Source organism: Papio anubis, chromosome 14, assembly GCF_008728515.1.
Source record: "Papio anubis isolate 15944 chromosome 14, Panubis1.0, whole genome shotgun sequence".
Classification (NCBI taxonomy): Eukaryota; Metazoa; Chordata; class Mammalia; order Primates; family Cercopithecidae; genus Papio; species Papio anubis.
The window spans coordinates 49,858,007-49,880,803 of record NC_044989.1 but is presented as its reverse complement, the minus strand read 5'-3'; positions in this window follow the sequence as shown (position 1 = coordinate 49,880,803).

Sequence of the window (22,797 nt, the reverse complement as noted above, 5' to 3'; positions counted from 1 at the left end):
CCCACTGGCCTCTTTATTGTTAGTCAAACTCACAAAGCAGATCTCATTTCGGGGTTTCATGACATACAGTTTCCTTGGATTGAAAAACATTTTGACTAATATTCCTTTGCCTTGCTCCCTCATTATATTCATATTTTGGCACTCTATCTAAGAGACCTTCTCTAACAACCCTGTCAAAATTAGCACCACCCAAAACATTCATTGCCATATGATAATATGACATATGCCTCGTGTTAGTTCATTTGGGCTGCTGTAACAAAATACCACAGACTGTGTGGCTTATAAGCAACTGAAATTTATTTTTCACAGTTCTGGAAACTGGGAAGTCCAAGATCAGGGTGCCAGTACAGTTGAGTTTTAGTGAGGGCCTTTTCTGGGTTGTAGACTGCTGACTTCTTGCTGTGTCCTCACATAGCAGGAGGGATGTAGGATCTCTCTGGGGTCTCTTTTACAAGGGTACAAATTCCATTCTGAGATCTCCACCCCTATGACCAAATCCTCTCCCAGAGGCCTCACCTAATGCCATCACCTTGGAGGTTAAGATTTCAACATATACATTTTGTGTGAACATAAACATTCAGTCTCTTTCATGCCTATTTGTTTACATATATAATGTTTCTCACCCAACATATGAATCCTGTGAGAGCAGATAAATTCTTATTCATTCTCTTGGTTCAAAGGGAAGTATAGAAAGAGCAGCAGTCAGGTGTAAATGTGGGATTGGGGTTCAGGATCAAAGCCAGATCTAGAAAGTAGCTAAAGAAATCATTCCCACAGGAAAAAGTGGTAAAATCTTCAAAGGTGAACTATCCAAGAAAATCATATATTGTTGAGAACGATTCCAAGTCTCCGAATCTCCAGTCATTCCATGATAAATATGAGGACTGAATAGTTCTTTGATACAAAAAAATATGAATAAAGGTTCTTGGAGTGATCATTCTGAACATCAGTTTCAATTATCAGTACTCTAGATAAGGCAGGTACAAGAGAATGAGGTGTGTAATATGCTGAGCCCAAGATATATCAATTGTTACAATTCAACAAATTGCATATGCTCATTTTAATATGGCTTGCCTTTTTTCAAAAGTATAGTAAGAAAAAGTCTAGTTATCTTAAGATTGTGGATATTGAGTTAAGACTGTACTATAATTAAAATAGAGAAGATACTTTAGATTAAATTCTGAATATTCTCTGGATTTTGCAGAAGCAAAGTAGTCTGGACTCTTTGTGTACCATGCATAACAGCCTGAACTTCAGAACAATCACAGACGTAAAAGTTAAAAGAAGTAAATTGTTAGTGGGCCACGATTAATAATCATTATTTAGATGCTTTCAACAGTTGCACTCAGCTCTCACTGACACAGAAGTGTTGGGAAGGGAAGTGTGTTCTCTTTAAATGATACAGAAGAGGGAGAAGGGAAGTGCTGGATAGAGGAGGATATGGTCCCTGGCTAGGACTCCGCCACCGCGGACCTAAGTGAGAACAGTCATTTCCTGCCCAAATGTTGCATTTCCCAAGACCACCCTCGCCTGTCATGTCCTCATCCTGTGCCTACAAAACCTGAGACCCTAGGAAGGCAGAGATAAAGAAGCAGCTAGACATCGAGAGGGGCACATCAGCAGAGGAACACATGGGTGGTTAGACGTTGAGAGGGATGCACCAACAGGCACCAGCACAGCCAGCAGGCCACCGCTGGCAGAATGACATGGAGTTTGGCTGGGTCAGTTGGGAGAGAGCCTGGGCCACCAACTGGCCCAACTCCAGGGCGAAAACATCTCCCTTCTGGCTCCTGCATCTGCTGAGAGCTATTTCCACTCAATAAAACCTTGCCGTCATTCTCCAAGCCCGCATTTGATCTGATTCTTCTAGTACATACGCCAAGGCAAGAACCAGGGATACAGAAAGCCCTCTGTCCTTGCGACAAGGTAGAGAGTCTAATTGGGCTGGTTAACACAAGCCACCTATAGACAGCAAAACTAAAAGGGTGAAACTAAAAGACACCCTATAACACACTCCCACAGGGGCCTCATGAGCTGTAAACATTCACCCCTTGACACTGCGGTGGGGTCAGAGCCCCACAACCTGCCTGTCTGAATGTTTCCATAGAGGTTTGAGCAGTGGGGCACTGAAGAAGTGGGGCACTCCTCCTGTCACACACTCTGCAAGGGGCAAGGGAACCTTTCCTGTTTCATCGCCATGGCCGGTATCCCCTGCCATTCTGCTGTGAGTGTTTGATACTTTGTCCAGATGTCATTCTTAAACACTTAATCAAATACATATTCCCTAAACCAAGGTACTTGGACCATATGGTTGATAGTTTATATAGAACTACTAATTTATTGACTTTTTTTTTTATATTGTATAGTAAGGGTGGCTGTTATACCATCTCACTAAAAAGGATAGACAGATGGTAAAAGCCAGATGAAACATAGAGGTTGGAATGCTCATGACCATGATGTCTCATATGACTGAACACAAATCTAGACAAAATCCCCTGCTAGATAGTCCAAAATTGGAGATGTTACTTTCCACCATGCCTTCTAAAATTATATTTATCAGGTTATCTCATATTAATGATTTTCTCATAATAACGATTTTCTCACATTAATGAACTTTCCACTCCAATCAGATTGGCTCCATCACTGTCTGATGCTCATTCCTGATATATCCCTGCCTTTAGGTTTTTGTTTATGCTACCATCTTTGCTTCTGATGCCACCTCTCAACACCTTCATTGATCCAAATCTGACCATCCTCCAAGACCAACTTCAGATTGTGAGTCAGCTGAATTCTTCCAAGACCACTGTAGGCCATTATTAGTGTTTCTCTATTGTAGATATTGTAGAGTCTATGTGTCACTTAGCATTAGCATAATTTCTTTTACAGAGTTAACTTTTTTATTCCCAGGTTTTCTCTTTACACAAAGACTATGTTCTTTGCTGTACTTCCTAGAACCTACACTATGACCAGTTCTTTGTCTTGCACAGAGCTGGTATTCAGTATAAATATTTGTTGATTGATGGAAAATATAGTTAGTAGTGTTTATTTCTAATGAAAACAAACTCATGTTTAAGGGATGTAATGATTGCTTCTTAAACAAAGCACCATAATGTGAATACTGTTAACCGTAGCCCTAGGGGCTGCAGTTTTATACTGTATTATTTTTCTGTTTAAAAATTAATAATCTTGTACCATAGCAGCTGCCTTTTAACATTTATTGGCATTGATTGGGGTCCACTCTGTGCTATGACAGATAGCTTTTATTTGAGGCTTGGCACTACAATCACAGTTGACAGTAGAAACAAAGTGAAGGGTTTGTCAATAGGTCAGGAGACTGAGAACATAAATAATAAATTAATATTATAATTTTAATCTTCTGAAAAAAATAGGACATATCAACAAAGGACAGCTCAGAAACTGGTATGCCATTGTTTAAATAAATGAGGCACTTTTTGAGACATAGACTTACACTGCATGAAATCAGAATGAGTGCTCCCGAATTTGTGTTTTCCATTTATTTAGTATGCTTACTAAAGTTTATTTAGCATGCTTACCAAATATGAAATGCACAGGAATTTGTCAGACATCTGTTTACCTGCTTGGCATTTGAATTCCTCTCTCCCTAATTTCTCTAATCTTTTATTCCTAGTGCCCACTGGGGCCTGTCCCCTCCCCTTGCAGATGATGAGTTTCCTTTTCTTTCTGTACTTAACTTCACACACGGAGTGGACACTCTTCCCTACAGTTGCCAGATCAATCTGTTCCATCATGGGGCTTCCTTAGCCAACAGTCATATTCACAACTGTATGTTCTAAACTTCCCAGGAGCATTTGTATTTATGTTCTAAATCCAGAGGCTACACAATAAGAGGCTGCTATTTTAAAATTGTGGAGTAGGAGGAGAGAATTTGTAGAGATTTCCAGATGTTTCCTGTAGACCACCAACCATTTATTGGAAATAAAATGACATCTGCTCATACATTAAGGATAAAAGCATTTTAAACAGACTTTCATTAACTAAAGATAAACAAATACAGGATTCATCATGGCACTCATCGTTACATTCAATATATTCAAAGGAATCAAGCTCTAATGCTCTAATAATATTATTTTCACCCCCTCTATTGACCCAAATAATTTTGATTTATTATATTAATGTATTGAAAGCTAAATGCATTAAATTATCTGAAAATTAAAATTATCTTCCTTCCGGTGCCCATTTCTACATAATATTCTTTTTCTTCCCATTGACTGTGGTGCTGTAAGAATTCCTTGTATCTAGAACCCAAGGCATCTTTTTACTATATATCTAAACTCCATTGCTGCTGGTTATATATATATATATATATATAGAGAGAGAGAGAGAGAGAGACAGGGTCTCACTCTGTCGCCCAGGCTGGAGGGCAGTGACGTGATCTCAGCTCACTGCAACCTTCACCTTCTGGGTTCAAAAGATTCTCCTGCCTCAGCCTCCCGAGTAGTTGGGACTACAGGTGCCTGTCACCGCGCTGTGCTAATTTTTATATTTTCAGTGGAGATGGGGTCTCAGCACGTTGGCCAGGCTGGTCTCAAACTCCTGACCTCAGGTGATCTGCCTGCCTCAGTCTCCCAAAGTTCTGGGATTACAGGCGTGAGCCACTGCACCCAGCCCGTAATATTTTTAATATATATATATATTTCTGTGACATTGAAAGTACTGGCTTTGCTCTGTGCTGAACTGCCACAAACAACTGTTAGGCTGATTTTCTTTATGTTCTCTTCTCTGCTTCTTTTATTTTTCTATTTATCCCATTTGTTAGAGAAGAAAAAGAAGGTGAGAAATTTGTCAGAATAAGTAATTCATGTGTCAGAAACATCAGATGAAAGGTATGACACTCGAGGTGACTTGGTGGGATGCAAATGATGCAGAAGTTGGACCCTAGAATATTTGTTTTAATGCCTTACAATCTCTGGATAAGGGCCATAACTTCCCAGTGTTTTTGGCAGAAAATTTCCACAGAGAGAGGAAATCTGTTGAAAATTCTTTAAACAGGATTCTCGGGTTGTGTCTTGGCCACACCCTAGCAAAACTTGCATATACTTTTTCAGTGGCTCTGGAACCTCACTCTAAGTGAATGAAATAGTCATTTTTGTCAGTAAACTACAGAACCAGAACCCATGGAATGTTTTTCGTAAGACTGGCAGTGAATAGCATTGTCCATGTGCCAGCTTTCAACTCTGGATTCTGTGTCTTTTACTCCTATACTGAGATGTTTTACTCCGTATCACTCTACAGTCATCATTGAAAACATGATTCTTCTGTTTTACTTAGTATAGACAGAGTTCACAAGTAAGCATTATAGCAATCATATCTGAAAAATAATTCATTTTATTGACAAATAAAGAACTACAACCCATGGCCACCTAATTTTTTATGTTTGCTAGAGCAGTTAATAGCATAACATCATGGTGTAAACATGGATGGAAAATAAAGTATTCAGGATGACTACTGAGCCACTTCCTTTTAAAAAAATATGAATAATGCTCTTATTAGCAAACATTCATCCATAATTACTAATGCATATAGGGTAACATTTGTTTCATATTGTTTCTAAGACTACTACAAATTAACAATCTTACAAAGTTTTTTTCAAGTACAATATTTAATATTTTTGTTTAGTGATATAGACCTAATGCCAATAGTTGGTCTTAGACTTTGAAATATTTCAGAAACAAAATAGAAAGAATACATATGAACAACAAAATCTTTGCATAGATTGGGTTTTTTAAAGTTATCTGTGGCACATGACTAAGTTCTGTGTAGACTGACAAAACCCTTAGTAATAGTCATGACTGGGATAAGTTAGAATCTCCTCAATTTTCTAGGGTTATCTAAAAGGCAGTAGAGCAAATGCAATCCTGACTGAAAGGGAAATCAGTGGAAATGGTCGAGGGAGCAGTCTGTTATTGATGGCAAAGCTTATGGAGTCACACAAAAATCCACATTATGTTTCTTTTTTAAATTTAAAATCTTCTCCCAGTAAAATTAACTGGTATTAATTTTACCCACTGCATGAGTATTAAATAAAATCATTATTGAAAATATGTGAAACCCAAAGACAACAGTAATTCTCAAGAGTTGAATATCAAATAAAAGCAGTATTGGGCAATATCTATATGCCAAGAAGAATGAGTGACGTAATCAAGCTGACCTTCATAAAATTATTAACTCTTGCACCCTGTGCTAATATGCCTGTTAAGATAGTCAAAAATATAGTATCTGCATTAATAGAAAAATATAGCACAGCTATATTCATAGAAGAGGATCAAATAAGTCAAATTATCCTTTTCTTGACCCCCAATTCCTCCCTCTTTCTTGACTCTTAATCACTTTTAATTCTGCTGTTATTAGTGCTTCTTGATTTTTAACCTCTACATACTATGAGTTCTTATCTATAAAATGTGATAAATTGTGTATACTTATCCTACCACCCTCTCCCTTCACCCTTTTCTTCTTTCCCCAACTTACCTTAATTTTTTTCATGTTTATACTTTAACATTTAATATTATTCTTAACCCTCTATTTATGAACCCACTATCTTGACTTTGTATCAGTTGAATTTCCACATTGTAAGGTGAGAAAAATCACACACCCACACCTCTATACCTTCCCCTCCTTACCTCCTCACTGTGTTAGCTGCGTCATTATTTTATACTGCCAAGTTCTGTAACATTTATATTCTCCCCTGTAAATATATCAAAGTCTTCTCTGTATTTTTAGTTTTATTCTAAACACTGAATCATATTTACTAGGATGTATAATATGATTGTGTAAAGATCATTAATTGTGAAACCAAGTAGTATGATTGGATCTGTAGGAAAAGAAATGTAATCTCATGTTAGAAATTTGCACCACTTGAAGAATGTTCCGAGCATCAAAAGCAAATGGATTATCTTAGTGCTCCCAAAATATTGCTCAAAATAGTTGAACATTTTGGTTTGCTTTATGCAAAAACCATGATTTCACCACACTGCCACTGTTTACATTTTTTTTTTTTTTTTACTGTCGTTTTTTTCTCGTTTTTGTTAGAAGAGACAGTAAGTCTTTCTTCCTTTCCAGTAATTAGAATTCATTTCATTCTTGAAGATACTCCTCATTCTAATTTAAACTAATGCTTTCTGGTTTTACTGAACAACTATAATCCTGGGGGGTTACTGAGATCCAAGACCATTTCTGCTATTTATTACATCCCATGTTGTTCTTGGATGCATTTTTCATTTTGCTATAGTAGTTTCTTAAGGTTTGTTTTTGTTGTTTTTAAGAAAGGAGTATATAGGGAATAAACTTTTTAAAACTTTCAGGTTTGAAAATATCCTTTTGTTCAAATTTATTGATGGTTTAGTTGACCATGTGGTAATTTCTGGGATAAATATTATTTTTACTCAAAATTTCTTTTTTTTTTTTTTTTTTTTTTTTTTGAGACGGAGTCTCGCGCTGTGTCACCCAGGCTGGAGTGCAGTGGCGCGATCTCGGCTCACTGCAAGCTCCGCCTCCCAGGTTCAGGCCATTCTCCTGCCTCAGCCTCCGAGTAGCTGGGACTACAGGCGCCCGCCACCACGCCCGGCTAGTTTTTTTGTATTTTTAGTAGAGACGGGGTTTCACCATGTTAGCCAGGATGGTCTCGATCTCCTGACCTCGTGATCCGCCCGCCTCGGCCTCCCAAAGTGCTGGGATTACAGGCTTGAGCCACCGCGCCCGGCCTCAAAATTTCTTATCAACATCAAGTATGTAGGTAAGAAAACTAATATAGTAACTCAGATTTTAGCCTTTCATAGGCAACTATATGCTCACTGCAAACCAATAAGTGCCATTTCTTTATCCTTGACATTCACAATGATCTATCTAAACTTGGGTATTTTATCTCTCCAGTTAATTTGTGACTATATTTTTAGTCTGTTTATGACTAAAAGGATGGTTTTTCATGCTGCATTATCTTTTCTAATGCTGTGTGCCACTTACTAATTGTGGGACCTTGTGTGAGTTACAAAGCAAACCTCTCTTTGCTTAATTTGATCATAAAATAATTAGAATGTTTAGCTCTCAGGGTTGAGTACAGATTACGTAATTCAATATGTTGTGTAATTGTTATAAAGATTACTACAACACATATAAAGAATGCAATAACATTAACTATTGTTATTTTATTTTCTTCAGCACTCAGCAGATTATTTTAATCTGAATACTTTATGGTCCTTTTCTTAGCTCAGAAATTTTTCATCTATTATTTATTTGATAGTTTCTTCCCATCCATTTCCACAGCTTTCCCTTCCTGGACCTTATACTAAATAGACACTGTTTTTTTCAAAAATGATTTGCCATACCTTCTATTATTTTTCCAGAAAATAAAAGTTTTTGGCCTTTACCCTGAGATTTTTAGAAATCACGATTACTAAAACATGTATTTTGTCATTTCTTCAAACTATTTTCATTGTTTAGAACTGTTTCTTGGGGAAAACTGGACCTCCATATGCAAAAGAATGAAACTACACTGTATCTCTTGCTACATACAAAAATCAAATCAAAATGGATTAAAGACTTAAATCTAAGACCTCAAACTATGAAACTACTATAACAAAACACTGGGGAAGCTCTCCAGGACAGTGGTCTGGGCAAAAATTTCTTGAGTAATACCCCAAAAGCACAGGCAACCAAAGCAAAAATGAGCAAATGACATCATATCACATTAAAAAATGTCTACACAACAAAGTAAACGGTCAACAAAGTGAAGAGGCAGCCCACACAATGGGAGAAAATATTTTCAAACTATCCATCTGACAAGGGATTAACAACCAGGAAATATAAGGAGTTCAAACAAAACTATAGGAAAAAGTCTAATAATCCAATTGAAAATGGGCAAAAAAATCTGAATAGACATCTTTCAAAAGAAAAGGTGCTTAATATCATTGCTCATCAGAGAAATGTAAATCAAAACTACAATGATATATCATCTCACCCCAGTTAAAATGACTTTTGTCCAAAAGACAGACAGTAATGACTGCTGGAGAGGATATGGAGAGAAGGGAACCCTTGTACACTGTCGATGGGAATGTAAATTAGTACAACCACTATGGAGAACAGTATAGAGGTCCTCAAAAAACTAAAAATAGAACTACCGTATGATCCAGCAATCCCACTGCTAGGTATATACCCCAAAGAAAAGAAATCAGTATATTGTAGAGATGTCTGCACTCCTATGTTCCTTGAAGCACTATTCACAACAGGCAAGATTTGTAAGCAACTTAAGTGACTTTCAGTAAATGAATGGATAAAGAAATGTGGTATATATACACAATAGAATACTATTCAGCCATAAAAAGCAATAAGATTGCGTTTGCAACAACATGGATGAAACTGGAGGTCATTATGTTAAGTGAAATAAGCCAGGCTCAGAAAGACAAACATCACATCTTCTCACTCATTTTTGGGATCTATAAATTAAAACAACTGAGATCATAGGGATAGAGGGTAGAATGATGGTTACCAGAGGCTGAAGAGTGTAGGGGTGGGAGGAAGCAGGGATGGTTAATGGGTATAAAAATATACTTAGAATAAGAGCTAGTATTTGCTGGCACAACAGTGTGACTACAGTCAACACTAATTTATTGTACCTTTAAAAATAACTAAAAGAGCATTAATGGAATGTTTATAATACAAAGCAATGATAAATGCTTGAGATTATAGATACCCCATTTATCCTGATGTGATTATTATACATTATATGCCTGTATCAAAATGTTTCATGTACCCCATTAATTCATACACCTCCTATGTACCCATTAAAAACTAAAAATTAATTTTTAAAAATAACTTTTTTGGTTATCTGACAATCTTGACAATACTATAGAAGATAGTATCCTGTTCTTGTTTATTTGGGTGAAATTTGCTTAGAATTTATCTGTGGATTAAGTAGAATTTTTATGACATTATTTTCTCTAACATTAATTAAAATTTTTGCCCTTATAATTAGTTGTTTCACTTGTTAATCTTGGTCCTTTATCCTGCTTGTGTTGATGAGTTTTTTTTATTTGTTTTCAAATGTCAAGTGTTCATGGAGTGCCTATTAATATGTATAGGTGAATAACTATGCTTATTGATATGTGCTAATAGCCCTAGTTTTCTCTCCAGTTGGTGAGGCTGTTCCTCTCACATTCCAGTCCCCTCAACAGGAGAACTATGGGCTCCATGTAAGAGGCTGGGTCTATTAAGGGGCAGGTTTCTCTTTGGGGTTTGTCATATATTGATATAGTGAAAAGTTTATTTTGGAAATGGAGGAATTTACATAGTTCCCAATTGTTTCCTTTGCCTTTTGTTTTTCTCCTTCATTCATTCTTTTTGAAGCTGACTCAAACTCTGCTTTGCTTTTTCTCTCATGGTCATCAATCACACTAGGGTTTTAACCTTCCCCAGAATTTATCTAGTTTTAACCTAGACACCAAACATCCTGCTAAGATATCTGCATGCAAGCAGTGGGGAGAGGGCCACCATGACATTTAGTTCTAGTGCTACCTTGACTCAGAATATAAAGAACCTGTTAGAGTGGTTACCCAGTTTACTTTCTACTGTCATCACAGCAAAATGGACAGGATTATAATTCGGGTCAAATATGCTTCAATGTTTTTGATGTTTTGTAGTGTCTTTCCTTGACCAACTCAGAGTAAGATTGCGTATCATCCTCTTGCCCATGTGTTTTACCAAAACCTCATCTTTAAGTGGCTCAGAACAACTATCTGGTATGTAGATTTCTCCCTCAGTACTCATACTGAACTCAGTGCTGACCATCAAACTGATTCCTAGAAGGAGCGCTTACTTCTCATCTGTGCATTTTGGAGATGGCATCTCTAGCTCAGCCATTCTCATCATATAAAACATTTGCAATGGAGAAGGGAAACACAGAAGAATATGAGACCCAGAGGTTACCTTATCAGTTATTATATTAGAGTGGTCCCTTGAAATAAAGGGTAGCTCCAGATTGTTTTATCTTTTTCGATATTCAGTTGCCATGATGGTGAACAATGGAGTCCAGAAATTTGTCCCTGTAATTTTTCTCTCCTGCAACCCAATGTTACCCCAGTTTCCAGGACTGGATTTGCTCTTGGTTACCCCTATCCTGAAACACACTCACACTTGATTTTTAGCTTCTTATGGACAAACTCTATGAATGAAAGCCACTGACTGTCTGGTTTTCAGCCAACACTTTCCTCCAACCCATTCCCAGTCACTGTCTTTTATCAGTATCCTTTTGGGACCCTGGAACCTCTGCTGCCAGAACCACATATGAAATCAGATTTGGTGCCTAGAGATTGCAGAAGAAGTTTTCCTGCTGGCTTTCCACCCAGATCTGCTGCTACGCAGTACGTTCTCTCCCTCAGCCACTGTTGTGCTGCTCCATAATTCTTGGGATATGATTCATACTCCCATCAGACCCCACTGCTCATCCAGTACTGTTACTGTACTGGCTTTTTTTCCTAAAAATATTCAATTGTAAGGAAATACATTTTTTTTTTTTTTTTTTTTTTTTTACTGGGCATGGACTCAGAAATTTCTAAGAAAGTGACACTTGGTGCTGACCATCAAACTGATTCTTGGAAGAAAAGCTTACTTCTTATCTGCGTATTTCTAAAAAGAGAACTATGTTGTGGAGGGGGATCCCTAGCTCAGCCATTCTCATTGTAGAAAACATTTGCAATAGAGAAATAAAACACAGAATGTTAGTACCAGAGGTTGCCTTATCAATTATCTTACCCAAACCTTTCATTTTATCACATGAGGGCCAGAAGTGTTAAGTGACTAATGGAAGTACTTGCAGCTTCTTAGTGGCAAAGCCGGTACTAGAACCCAATTCTTCTGACTCATAACAGATTATAATTATATTTATAAGTTTATATTATATATATAAGTATATAATTTCTAACAAAAATTATAAGTGTGAGATAATTAATACTTTTTATCTCTTACTAGTAGCCAGGCCCTCTACTAAGTATTATATATCCATTGTTTTATTCAATCTCTACAGTAGTACTTATGAAGTAGGTACTATTAGCATTACCATTAAACAGATAAGAAAACTGGCTGTTTGTATGCTGTAATAATTATGAGTGGAACCAAGGTCAAAGCGTGAGCAGGAGAAGGTCGAACCTCAGAATGAAAGCTTAGTTTTTGCTATCATAAAGGAGCAAGGAAGAATTAAAATGTACCATTTATACAAGTTCGAATTTATATTTTATTCTAATTTTTGTTTGTCATGACAACTCAGTGGGCTGTCATGCCATGAGCTAAAAATGAAGCTGAAAAGTGCCTTTAGCGATCACATTTTAAAACATTGCCTCTCTTCATAGTTTTATTTGGGTTAGATGAAGAGACAGAAGCTCTTGCTTACTGCTTAAAATTGTTAAACCATGGATTCCAGTTGCTCACATTCTTACTCATTTCTCTACTTATTCTCTTATAGTTTCCAACTCCTCCTTCCCAAGCTCCTCTCCCAAGACTGAGACCAAAAGAAGGTTGACAGTGAGGCAGATTCACCACTGTGGATCAACACTGTTATACCCTGGGGCCTAGGACTAGTGAATTCCAGACTGTGTGTCTCACGGGTCAGGGGAAGAAATGGCTAAATGTAGTCATTCTGAAGAAACCAACAGATTGCTTTGGTCACCATCCCCCACCACCCCACCATCCACGATTAACCGTCTCTTCATCTGAATGCTTTTTATCTGGCTTGACTATGTTTTTCCTTTAAATTGGCAGTCTGAGCATTTTGTGGAGAGAAGAGACAGGAGAAGAAATGTGACTTGAAATATGGTTGTGGGTGTTTTTTAACAAGTTCTCTAAAAACCTTAAAAAAGACCTTTTAAAAAAATCTCTGTGAATTACCTTCTTTTGCTTCAAAAATATACAATGTTCAATGTTTCCCACTAGTTTATGAGATACACCCTTTAGGGTAGAGAAGAGTGATCTCATTTTAGGCACCCAACCAAAACAGAATAATTTATTCATTTAAAAAGAAACTTCCACTAAAAGTTAAAAGTATGAGAATACATAGAACATATATGTAGACACATGAACATAAGGATAACAATTATCAACTTTTCAAAATAAAGCTTCATCTCTGTAAAAAGTTTTGGAGGAAAATCCATCATAATTTCAATATGACAGCTTTAATTTTTCAAATTTAATTTGTAAGCTGTCCTTTACTTTTCTTCCAACTGTCATTTTGAAAGTCAATTCCAAAACATCTTTCAGTTGGAAACCATAGGAAAAAAGCAAGAGCCTTTAAGCAGAGATCAAAAGACAGTTGAAGATCCCAAAACAGAGCAAGACTTTTGCCTTGGATTGGTTTCTAAAGTGTCTTCATGGGATTCTCAACAAGGTAGAATTATCTGTCAGTCATCTACATTCATTTACTCAAGTCAAGCAATCATATATCTAGCTGCACCATTTGCACACATGTTTAATGCCATCTTGACATTCAAATGAGGGATATTGAGGTTCCCACTGCCTGTGTCCACAATATGGTGGGCTCAATTTCGAAAGATAGAAAATATGCTATTGCAAAATCAACATATGGTTCCTGCATAATATAGATCTGCCTGAACATTGCAATGAGCATATGGTAAAAGAATTTTGTAGACAGAGTGGTAGAGTCAAGGGCAAGAAGCTGACTTTGGTGCTGACTGCCTTTCTATTTTCTATTGTCGAAGAAAGTCAGGAAATAATTTGGTCTTAAACACATACACACTAACTGACAGAAAATAAATCAGTGTATCTGTTCCATTGCAGGGTGACATCCTACTTTCTTATTCCTTATTCATAAATGTCAGAAAGAAATAAGAAATACATATAGCTTTTGATAAACTATGGCATTTTAGAAATTGTACTTCTAGTACGTTATTCAAGTTGGCATAGTAAACACTCTTTGGGGTATCTCTACAATTCAAGAGTCATCTGCTTTTCTCCAGTAACTGAACTATGAGCCATAGTTTGATTCTCCACCAACCATGATTAAATTTCAACTGTGATCCCATCCCCTGACCATACCTGATTACCCAAGCTGAGACAGTCTAATTCTCTCTCTTAGAATTGAGATTGAGCAAGAGAGGGTCATTCACTTCTGAGCATCACTGACACTGAAACGGAAACCTGGAATGTGTGGGATGGTCAGGAATTTCCTAAATAAAATAAAATAAATTCCCTAAATTAAATAAAGTTCCTAAATAAATAAAGGGAGAGAGAGAGGAAGAGATAGAGAGAGAGATCGATTTATAGGTGTTCTAGTCTTTGCCTAAGACTTAAACTAGCTGGCCTTTATATTCCATTATATACTACTTTGTTTTTAGATTCCATTTCCCTTTTTGCTTAGTCTTCTTCTGATTGCAAATTGATATAGTTATTGGCATCTTATGAAGGAATAAATTATAAATACCAAGATGAAGGAGAAAAGAGGGTAAAGTTGAAAGTTTTGAGAATTATCTTTCTCTTTTACCACTATTATATGCTGCTCTCTAATTTTAAATTAAATTTACTTCTCCAAACAGAGCAGGGAAAGATATCTTTTTAAATTTCTTTTTAATCTCTTAGCAGCCCCACTAGCACAGTCCTGGGGTTCATAGGACAAATATATTTATTAGTTTTTAAATACTTTTCAAAATAATTTTCCATAATTTTATGTGAGATGATTTTCATTTTTCTCTCCTCCTCCACTTCTCTCACAGCCTTTCCTCCACTAGGTGAGGAGATAGGAAACTGCACAAAACATTAAAGAGAAGATAAATTCACCATTCAGAAGGAATTCCTGCCCTCAAAAGGAACATGCCATTGGAATTTGTTGCCAAATGGTTAGCCATTCTTGAGAAAATTCTCTTGCAACCATGTGATTCAGTAAGCAGTGAAAATAAACTGCTGATAAATATATTTTTTAAAAAAACAAGAGGAACTACGTTTTGCAAAATTCATAATCATCTGCATTGTATTTCTCTAATAAAAAGGTAGGCTTCCAGTGTCAGACTTCCGTGTAAAACGGAATGTTTCTGTACTTTCCCTTCCTGAGAAAAGGAATTATACCCCAGTCTAAACAGAGAAATTGCAGCACAGGTTCATCCTCTTAGTGGGAGAGAGATATCAGACAAAATTCAGAAAATTTAGTGAGAGTAGCAGAACAAATGGGATATTACATGAGTCACAACAATTTCAGCCTTTTCTCTAATATAAAAAGACAGCTGGATTGGAGCACTTGGCCCATCCACTGCTGGGGGAAAAAATAATGCTTGAATCCTCAATACCTTTGATTCACTAGGTTGTGGTGGTGAAAATGCAGGTTTTATAGCATGTACTAGAGAACTAAGTTGAATTTCATACGGTTATCTCTTCCCATCCTTCATCTAGGGAATATTTCTAGTTAGAGTTTTTTTTCTGAGGAAATGCGAGCCATTAATACGTAGATATTAATCTACACAAAACCTTTATTTATTTTCGTGAAGTTGGTGGGCTTTTATTCTTCCCTTCGGGAATGTGACACGTTTTATAGTTTTGGTTGGGTTTATTTTTGTGTGTGTTTTGTTGTTGTCTTTGTTGTTTTATATCTACAACAACAGAAGGTTATAATGTGCACCTTCCTAAAATATATAACGTAATTTCAGAAACAATGAAAGTAACTATCATGTGTGTGCTGAATAACTTCAAACTATAACTCCTTAGTCATTTGTTCATTCTATTTTCATTCCAATGCATGATGCAAAGTACTTCATTTTTAAAACAAAGCATTATCCTTTTAAATACATGGCTATAATTCTTTCTCTTACAAGTTTATCTTTTGGATCAGAAAAATATTTTGCCATAAATTGTATTGCCTACTGAAGTATTAGGAAAATACATACAACCAGCTCGTCTGCATGTGATCAATAGACAGAATTCAAGATTATGCCTTTTTTTTCTGCCTTCAACTCTAACTTTTTCTAACTACAAGTTACTCTGGAACATTTTATAAGAACACCATTTGGACAGTTATTTTTGTCTGACCCTTCAATTATTGCTTCTAGGCAGCTTTTTCATCTTGGCAGCAACTTACTCTATACAGAACCAGCACCTGATATTTCTTTTAAGATGAAAATCCAGACTCTTCACACAGGAATAAAGTCAGGAATAAAGTCAGGGGGAAGATGGAAACTGACATTCCCCAGAGAACATGGCTCCAAACCAAGTCATTAAAAGTGGGACATGGCCTGATTCATTTCTTTCAAATAAATGATCCATTAAGCCCTGAGCCGACCTGTCATACTTGGATTGAAATAAATATTTCCCAAGAAATAATGCCCTAAAATAAAATATACATTAATGGTATGTGGATATACTAAGTGAGGAAGTATTGATAGAGTTCCTTCTCCCCATCACTACTGCTTTGCTCAATCTGGACCTGAATATTTGCAATAGCTTCCTTGCTAATCATTCACTACACCATTGCCAGGAGGGACTGCTACAAAGCACATTTGATCATGTTTATCTCCCTTGATTCTAACCATGGAGTGTCACCTTCTTGGTGATTGGAGAAATCTCTAGCAGCTTCATTAAACCAGAGTCACACTGCAGATTTTAGGAGCCCAAAAACTGTCCCAGTCAGTTCTAAAAGTGCAAAACCCTTGAGTGGTTCTTATACAAGTAAAGCAAGATACTCAAAAGTCCAGTTTTCCTTCTTCCAAGGATCTTTCTTTCCTTCCTTGTATGTTCCCCGGGGGTTCTTTAGTACTCGTAATCATGTTGAGTCATATAGAAAAGCCCCACTGGATCAGTCCAATCTCATTACACTGAGTGTGGTGAATAAATGCTAGAGGCTCTATGCAAACTAACTTAATAATTTGAATCCCAAGTAAAGAAAATGACTGAATCTCATTTTCCATAGCAGTCACTTGTACTAAGGCAGTGTCATTATCTATAGTGACAAATGTTAAAGAGAAGGATGCCCACTCCCCAATGATTTGCTTAGTGGATGGGCTCCAGCCAAGCTAACTAAAGTCCTTTGATTTAAAATTCTTTTCACTTCCTTGGTCTCATGGGGAGGAGGTGACAGAGATAATCAGTTATTGTGGATAAGTGGTGCTGCATCTATGTGGTTCAGGAATGGTGAGTCTTTGTGGCAGAACAAAGAGAAATATCAGTTTTTTTCTTCAGAAGATTTGCACTATATGAAAATGAGGGACTTCTCAAAGGGATAAAACTGACCTTCAAGTTTTGGTCCAACATTCACTAGTGGAGAAGGTTATTTCTCTTCTGCAGCTATCATCAGTGCTGAAGCCAAGCTCCTTTGTAACAGTAATTGGGGGAGCAGTTACTTGCCAACAACAAGGTCAGTCATAGGCCATCAGAAAGTACTATAGATCTACAAATCTGTTTATTTGTCATGTAATTACCTCCTCCATGCAAATCAGCCCCACAAAGGCTGGTAGGACTGAGACCAATGTCTACTACATCAAATAAGTAGAACTACCAAGCTCAGTATTAAACTTCTCTCAGAATGGAACCTCCCGTTCCTCCCAGAAAGATTGGGACTTTTTGCCGTTCATGTACCCTTCTAAGTGCAACAAACTGCAGTGGTTCTAAGGTGATATATAGTCCCCATCTATTTTTTAGCAAGAGATGCCAGTGTCTTTTGCTAAAGAAGAGAGCAAAAACAAACCAAATACAATTGTGGTAATAATAACACAAACATGGTACACATTATATTTTAAGAACTTGCCTCAACCTACATCATGACCTTTACCTCTTGTCAATCCTCCAGGTTAATTCTACTTTTAGTAATTGCATTATCTATAATTTCTCAGAGAATGCTACTATTATCAGAATTGCTGCCACTGCTACCTGGAATGCCTTTACTCACTTCAGTTCCAATGGAAGACATCTCATTTATTTTTCAGGAGCCTGTTGAAGGATACTTTCAGCTTTTGCTGAAGTCCAAGCAGATCTGAACACCTTTCTTTATTTGCTGCTTTTCCATGGCCTCTGTCAATGCACTTTTGTTTTATTGCAACTATTTAACTACATATCTATAAATTTTATTTGATAGGAACTTTTTAAGGCAGGGAATGTATCTAATTCGTCTGTGTCTTTTGTCAAAACAGTGCCTGAAACGTAATGAATCTTTAAAAAGAAATGTTTACTCAATCAAATACTACTCATTGATTGCAAATGGTTGAAATGGGGAGACCTTAAGGATAATTGATACTCTAATTGTATGTAATTATCTACATACAAGCCTTAAACTACTTGAAACCTAACTTTACATTTTATTAACATGATGCATGCACTCCAGCATATTGTGGGCCTTGAGCGAACACATTATCTTCCATGCCATAAATGGGGATGAAAAAAACCCCACTACTATTGTCTGAGGTCTATACCCTCAGTTATTTATACCATATATGGGAATGACTAAGTCCGTTAAGAGCACTATCTCCATTGCTCCTTTTTATTTCTAGCCCCCCATCTGCTGACTCCTCATATTCTCTCTATTGTTGAGAAAACTATGTATTCCCCATTCATCATGTTTCCTTGGGAAGAAAAATAGCACACCCAACCATACTCCCAGTATCTCCTCCACATTTCCTCTTCCTTGGAGAAGAGACATAAAGCACATATCTGATGAGTAAGTTTGGCAGTGGTCACTGGGATTGTGTGGCTCAGTCTCTGATGAATTATCTCTAGTCTGCTCTCTGAAATGCAGAAAGCATCATGCAGCTGTCCAGCAGAGCCAGGAGCTGGTTTGGTAAGTCTGCCTAATTCATGGATAAAGCATTAGTAAAATCCTTTTGGGTGTAGCTAGACACTTTGTCTTTCATTCTAGATTTTCAAACTAGGTTTGGTTCTGTTAACAACAGCAACAACAACAATAAAAACACATAATTGGGAAGCCACTAGGCTAAAGGTGCTCAAGTGCCCAGTGTTCTTATATAAGCAAACTAAAACCCAACCAGTGTAAATGGTAAAACAAAACTTGAGCTTAACCAATCGAAAAACATCAACTAATTTCTCACTGAAGACTTTCCACTGGAATGGTCCAAATAAGGCTACGGCAAAAATGTTCTTTGTCCTGCACCTGTGTTCACCTTGTAAAATCCTTTCCCTAACACCCTCGCCCCCACACCCCTTTGTTAGAGCCCAGAAACTGCTTGTGGTCTGGAGCTGCCTGATTTGTAAACTGCTGTCTCCTCCAACTTTTTAAAATTTTAATGTGCCTGTGTTTATCTTTTAACAGTTCATAATATAGGTATTTTTGTTAAATCACTGCCTACTTCTTGTGTCTGTCTTTTGATTAGTTGTGAATTCTGGAGAAAAATGACTGTAATTCACCGACCCTTCCCTCCAAAGCCCTAACACTTATTCCGAAGTGTTCATAGAAAAGTGGTTTTCTTTGGTTTCTGCTCACTATTTTTGTTGTAGCCTACTGTCTCTAAACCCAAGCCCCAGAGAACGATAACTCTGTAGTCTGCTTGTCAGTTTAATCTGGCCCACTGACATTGAGCCAAACTGTCATCCAGATTTCCTTTCCCCCAAGAGATACTTGATCATCCATAAACAAAACACTGCAAATTTGCTACACTTGCCTACATCTATATGAATCCTCTGGTTAGCTGCACAGTATTCTACTGGTGCTTCCACCTAAATAAATAAATCTATAGAATCTGTCGAAATCATTCCAAATATTTGATATGTTTGGCTAAAGGAAGTGACAGATTCATTTTCTTTTGTGAAAAAGGCTTAGTTCGTTATTAGTAATGAATGATTATAAGACCAATTTATAAGATGTACATGTGCTGAGTAGCTTAGAAATAGAGAGGGCAATCAATGTTTATCTTCCCCTCCATATTTGGACCTTTCTGACCAAATAAACCAGTCATTGGTATGTCTGATAACCGGTGGTGCAAAGCCATTTCCTAAGTTTAGAGCCACACTTTTGCATAAATTTTCATAGAATGGATAGCCTAACCTAAATAATTTTAGCCTCCCACCTTTGGTCATGGAGTGTGTTAAATAGTCCCTAGAGCATTGCCGTCTTTTCTTTATGGAAGAGACTTTAGTCTTTCACCACACCTGCTGATATATAGCTCTCAGTTTCATAACACTCACCTCCCTCTAGCTATGTGAGTGATTTCATTTATGCAGCTCCTTCTATCATGGTTGCTCATGGAGACACCAATGATCAGGATGGTGATTTTTCAGAATGGAGTTACTATCATTTCCCAAACACTGAAAACTCCACTGAACATTTGGTGGTAGAGAGAAACTGTCTGTGCACTTCCTTGGGGAAAAGTAAAGCCCTTTCATTTTTGGCTTCTTTTAGGACTTCCAAATGTGCCTTCCTTCAGTTGCCTTGGTGATTTCCTTGCTCATCTGTCATCACAGGTGGCCCTTACTTTTCACCTGTTTTCTTTCTCTCCATTGCTATGGAGCAACTTGACTGGTGACGATAGAAACACAAGACAGGAGGCTTCAGGGGTCACACATGACTGTAGGACAAGGGTGATGAAAAACTTTTCAGTGAGAAATTTCACTTCAGCGAGTATATTTGCAGGAGGACAGGAAGGCAGTCGAGTGACTTTTGATCACATCACACTGCTTCATAAGCCTGGTAGTATAATTATGATTTGTGTAGTGAAGAGAAAGTGACTGTCTATATTGAAAGAAGATACAAGTGGTGGGGACAAGTATTTTAGGTCGCTTTTGGAGTTGATTTCAAGGTTTTCCACATCAACATAACCCATTCAATTTTATTTTTCTTTTTTACTTGTGAAGACAGCCCTCCACTTCCCAGATGTATTGTCTCCTGAAAGTAGCTTCTAAAATAGCATGCCACTCTTTACTCACAATGAATGCCTAGTGCCCTTGAGCCTCTAAGATAAAACTTAACAGTTACGCCTAGCATATTTCCCTCCTTCATTCTGCTGGGAAGCCTTCCTCAGGATGGTACTGCTTTCTCTCGCTTTTGCTTGGACAGCGGACTAGGAAGAAGCATTCATTATGTAGATTTTCAAACTGTAATCTAGCCTTCCTTTTATCATCTGTCTTTGCCTTTGTTGCACGATAATGTCACATCAACCATATTTAGCATAATTACCTGGCTTTTACATTTTTTAATTTTGGTGGGTTTTGGAAAGCAAAGGCATTGCTGTCTCACAGTGTGCAATGGTATATGAGCTGACTACTTACCTGGATGCCTTTGCCTTCCAGGTCAAGGATTTGGAAGATTTTTGTGAGGAAGAATGGAGAAATGTTTTAATAAGGTTGCCTGTGAATTTCCTTGGCTAGTCTCTTGCTGCCTTAATCAATTTGAAGTATCTTTATGTATAATTCATTTGCTTCTCCATCTTACAATGCATTCTATACTGGTTCTACTTCTACTTATGTGAAAGTCATCTCTTTGGCCCACAAAACATCCCTTTCTTATTAGTTTTCTTTTATTTGTTGGCATATATTATTATCCAGTACTTTGCTTCAAACTGACTCAGGTTGGGAACTAGGCTAGAATCTTGCTTGTTCTCACCTATGAGTGAAAACTCAATCCCAGAGAAGGTCTTTCTCTTTTGAGGTGAACAAAACATGGAGTACACTGAAAAAAAAAAAAAGAAAATATTTAATACAGGAGACATGCACTAGAATCAGTATGTCAGGGCCCTAGTTGGAGCCTCTAAGTAGAAACATGATGAACTTGGTTAACCATTTCACCTGTCTCCTGAGCCCCAGAATTCTCCTGTATGAAATAAGAATGTTGGATGATGTGGTTTCAAATGGTTATTCTGATTCTAGTTATCTTAGTTTCTAAGCATCTTTGTGGCTAGTATGACAAAGAACATTAATTTATTATAAATCAAAATTACCTTTGCAGACTAATAAAATTCCTTCATATGCTGACTGCTTTTCTGTAATATAGATTTTATTATCATGTGAGCCAAGTTGTCTCACAAGTATATAAAACACTGTGCTGTCTCTAACATTCCAACAAAACCAAACTCTAACATATTTATGTCTGTTATCTCATCATTCTTTGTGTATTCTCTTTTCACATAAAGATTCTTCATATTAGTTTCTTATGACTTTCAGGAGAAAGATAGCAGATTATCTAATTTAGGCAAAGGAGATGGGGAAAAATAAATTCTTAATACAAGTTTTTTTTTCAAGCAGTTAAATAAGCTCTTATGCTCCAAGTTTTACATAAATTCTACAGGTCGAAGTTTCATCTTTTTCCAAGCGGTAATTTTATAAAGACTTACAATATGTTGTTGGTTATCAAACTCCCCCAAAATAAATCATCCTATAGAAATTTTTAGTATGTATGGCATTGTATCTGAGAAAAGTTTTAGAAATCTCAAAATTTCCCACCAGACATTATCAGATATAAATTCAGTTGAGGATGATTATAGAAAAAGAAAGGAATGAGTAGACAGTTCCATCCCAACCCAAGCTACCTCAAGAAGGCTTAAGAACAATAAAAGAAAGTGAGAAGAATATAAAAGCCTTAGGGTTTCGCTCTTGTTCCTCTAAGTAAGAAAGCTGTATGTCTGGAATCATGGTGGAGCACAGAAAGCAAAGCCCTACAACTGAAAAAAAAATGCATTAATTCTGGATAGAGTACTAGACTTGGAAAAATATCATTCAGTAGGTATGATATCTATAACAAGCCAAGACAGGTCTGCATGTTCACAGTTCAAACTGAAGGAAAAGGGGCGCCCAAAATATTTCCAGTGAAAGTGTCAATAAATGGAAAACAACATGACATTG